The sequence below is a fragment of the Gossypium raimondii genome, chromosome 1, assembly GCF_025698545.1.
Source record: "Gossypium raimondii isolate GPD5lz chromosome 1, ASM2569854v1, whole genome shotgun sequence".
NCBI classification, from domain to species: Eukaryota; Viridiplantae; Streptophyta; class Magnoliopsida; order Malvales; family Malvaceae; genus Gossypium; species Gossypium raimondii.
Genome location: NC_068565.1, coordinates 22,206,124 through 22,210,269, shown reverse-complemented (window position 1 = coordinate 22,210,269; position 4,146 = coordinate 22,206,124). Strand labels below are relative to the sequence as shown.

The window sequence follows — 4,146 nt, the reverse complement described above, 5'->3', positions numbered from 1 at the left end:
ATGCAAGCACGATTCTAGTATCGAGTATCATATCGAAAGGCATAGATAGCTAAACAGATGGCAATGAAGCAATTGTATGGGGATTATGATTCGTCGTATAACGAGCTACAAGGATGGATAGCTGCTATGCGGAGTACGTACCGGGGATTGTGATTGAGTTACAGACAATGCCTTATAACGGCCCGGACGACCAGTTACAACCGGGAAAAAAGATTTTCTATCGGATGTTCTGGATGTTTGATTCATGTGTACGGGCATTTCCCCACTGCAAGCCATTTGTGCAGGTGGATGGGACCTGGTTATATGGAAAATATACACATATCCTACTTCTTGCGGTTGCTCAAGACGACAATAGAAACGTGCTTCCGATAGCATTTGCCATCGTAGATAAAGAGAACTTGGAGTCTTGCGAATTCTTCCTCACTAACCTGCGGAGGTATGTTATTAGTAACAATAACATTTGCATCATCTCCGATAGAGGGAAAGGTTTAATTGTAGCAATTAGGCGTTCTGGTGTGCCATGGAGATCCGTTTACTGCATCCGTCACATTTTGGCTAACTTCCACAAAGATTATAAGAATGCAAACTGGAAGAAACAAGTCGTGGCAATGGGTAAATGATAACCTTATATTTTCAATATAAGTTGTAATGTTTTATATTATCGAGTTACTAAACTTATTTTTTCTTAATACGTATGCAGTGTACGAGTTAAACCCACATATTTTCCGCCAAAGAATGATTCGACTTGAGAGTGACATGGAGGGGCAAACAAACACATCTTTCCGACAATGGTTGGGCACGATAGAGCTGTGGCAATGGGCTCAAAGTTTTGACGAGGGCTTTTGTTATGGCCAAATGACCATAAACTTAGTGGACGGGATCAACGCTGTGTTGTTGAAAACACGTCATCTTCCGATTGCATCTGTCTTTTCTGCTACATTCTATAAGTTGGCTACCTTGATGCCAAGAATGGGTCAGCAACAAGTCGACCAGATGGAGGCGGGACACGTGTTTGTCAAACATTTCAGGGATGCAATGGTTGCAAATCGTCGGGTGGCGAGGTCAATGAATGTAGAAATATATTCACGATGACTGGAAACGTTTCGGGTTATTGAGACCATCAGTCGTCGACCTGGTATACCAACTAGGTCCTATGGAGTTGATCTCCGAAACAGACGGTGCGAGTGCAGGAGGTTCGAAACATTTCATTATCCATGTGCGCATGCCGTGGCAGCGTGTGCTAAAGGGAACCTTAATGTTGAACAATATGTCGATGATGTGTACACGCTCGATCGTACATTGCGTGTCTGGGAAAATGAGTTCCCCGTCCTGCCTGACCTATCTACGTGGGAGGTGCCTCTGACGACTTTCGAGCTTCTCCCAAACAGAGGGCTACGGAGGAATCCAAGAAGTTGTCCGCAATCAAGCAGAATCCGTAATGAAATGGACATTAGGGAGAAATCTGACGGTAAGCGTTGTGGATTAAGTAGGTTAAGTGGCCATAGTCGGAATAAATGCCCTCAGCGAAACTTTCATTGTAACACCCCCTAACCCCGAACCATCGCCGGAACAGGGTTATGAGGCATTACCGGACATATCAGACAGTTTACAAAAATTCTTAAATAACTAACAATCATATTGAAATAAAATCATAAATTCATATGTTTGTTTACCAATTGACTTCATCTCTCTCTTTTTTTATTATAAATTTTATAAAAATTTAAAAAGATTTCTGCTTATTTTTACATAGAACCACCTGCAATTAAAACCATATCTTTTCCAAATATAACCAAATCAACCAATTCATTCCACATTCACATTTTCTATTCTAATTACTTCTAATCAAACTCAATCAACATAATATCAATTTAAAATTTAACAAGGTAATAAATAAATCAAAATAGATAAACTTCTTTCATAATAATTCATAAACTTTTAATACTAACATTTTTTTTTACCATTTATATTAAAACATAACAACCTTTATACACATCCTATGTACATGCCACATTATCAAAAGAAATATACATCACCAAAATTATGCTGAAGTCGGGATTGATCTGGATGCTGAACCGGGACCTTTGACTCCTATCGACCTGCGCACGGAAACAACCGTACGCTGAGTATTTCATACTCAGTGGTATTACCATAATTCAAATTATAACAATAATAAACATGTAATGCATAATTCGTATATACAATTTAAATTCAATATTTCAACAATAGCAATTCATCAACCAATATCGTATATCCACAATTTGAGTTTGAACAAATCATGAACCTTAGGTTCATTTCTCAATCTCATTTCACATTTCAATTCACAATTCAACTTTTTTTTTTCATATCATTTCAATAGCTCGTTGACCAACTCGTTTATTTTATCATTTCATTATTTACCCTATTAACAAAACTCGGACTTTGGCGGATACACGGATCCAACCAAACACACCAGAATGGCACCCAGTGCCTCATCGGATAGTTCGAAGCAATAGTTGACACCCAGTGTCTCATCGGCAAAGTCAAGAAAGTTGGTACCCAGACCTCATCGAATCTATCCGAAGAAATATAGTGACACCCAGTGTCTCATCGACTCGAGGTCAAGTATCCCGAACTCTTCCAATCCTATGGCATGCCAACTATATCGGACTCACCCGACTAGTTAATAGGTATTTAAATCACATATATTCTCAATTCAATCACAATTTCTCACACTTTCAATTCAATCATTTTTCCACCTTTCAATCAATAATTATTTCACAAATTCACACTTTCACAACTCAATACATTTCCATACAATTTAATACCATTCACAATTCGATTTAAATTCATTTCCGCTTTCAATCAACAAACAATTCAAATATTAATTCATATCAACTATTCAATTTAATTCCCACTCATAATAATAATAATAATAATAATAATAATAATAATAATAATAATAATAATAATAATATCAATACTAATATTAATACTTACCTCACATTTCATTTACTAGACACATATAAATTAAAATTTAGCATTTAATAATAAATAACTTGAATTATAGTAATACAAACCCGAATTTACTCGATTATTCCTCAATAACCTTCTCCTTTCCTTTGTGTGCCGATGCTTCGAGTTCCTTGTTAGCTATGAAAATAATAATAATTTACACCATTAATTACAACATAAATTAATAATAATAAAATTTCTATCTAATTTAGACTTTGATTCCAATTTAATCCTAACTAAATTTATCTACTTTTCTAATTTAATTCACACTCTATTTCTATTCAAATTTCTTCTAAACTAAATTTTATCTACAAAATTTTCAGCATTTTTCACTAATTTCGAATTTTCCCCAATTTAATCCCTAAAATTCAAAACTTGTAGCTTACTTCACAATTTAATCCTTGTATCAACTCTAACTAGAAACTCTATCAAATAAATCCTCAATTCCATCATTTATTCAACATAAACCCTAATTTAAGGCTTTTTGTAACTTAATCCCAACTATGTAAAACTTACAACTTAGTTTACAAATCATTCTTTTTATCTATTCTAACTAGAAATTCTATCAACTAAACCCCTAATTTAACAACTTGTTCAAAATGAATCATGTTCAAAAACCTATGAACTTCCATAACCTCCACTTAACTTCAACAAAACTTTGTTTTAAAGCTTCTAAAACATCAAAATGAAGAGAAAAGGGCTAAATTTAGCTTACCGATTAACTTGAAGCTTTAAAATCTCAATTTCCCCTTTTTATTTTCTTTCCCTTTTTCTTCCCCTGTTTTTCGTCTCTTTCTCTGTTTCTTTTCTAGCTATTCTGTTTCTTTTCTTCTTTGTTTCATTGTTTCTTTTACTTTATTTCTTTTATTTTAACTAATAATATTAATAATAATATATTTAAAAAAATCTTTACTTATTATTTAAGCATATATTTATTTTTATTACAAGTGTACCTATATAATTATTACTATTACACTTGTCTTAATCTTTACCATACATTTGTCATCTATTTAATTTATATAATATAAAACAATATAATATAATATAATATAATATAATATATATTATATAATAAAATAATATATATAAAACATAAAAATCTCAGATTTTTCCATCTTTGCCGCCTAAACTTTAGCTATTGGCTTATTTACCTAT

General features: G+C 33.4%; 1 long non-coding RNA gene across 1 annotated transcript; it reads right to left on the bottom strand.

The window, feature by feature from the left end:
* Nucleotides 1-1,886: 1,886 nt before the first annotated feature.
* Nucleotides 1,887-3,846, bottom strand: LOC128039680 (uncharacterized). The gene is made up of 3 exons (XR_008194143.1): nucleotides 3,707-3,846; nucleotides 3,057-3,129; nucleotides 1,887-2,096 (listed from the first exon to the last, which is right to left on the bottom strand). It is a non-coding gene; the product is annotated as an uncharacterized LOC128039680 (long non-coding RNA).
* Nucleotides 3,847-4,146: the final 300 nt, after the last annotated feature.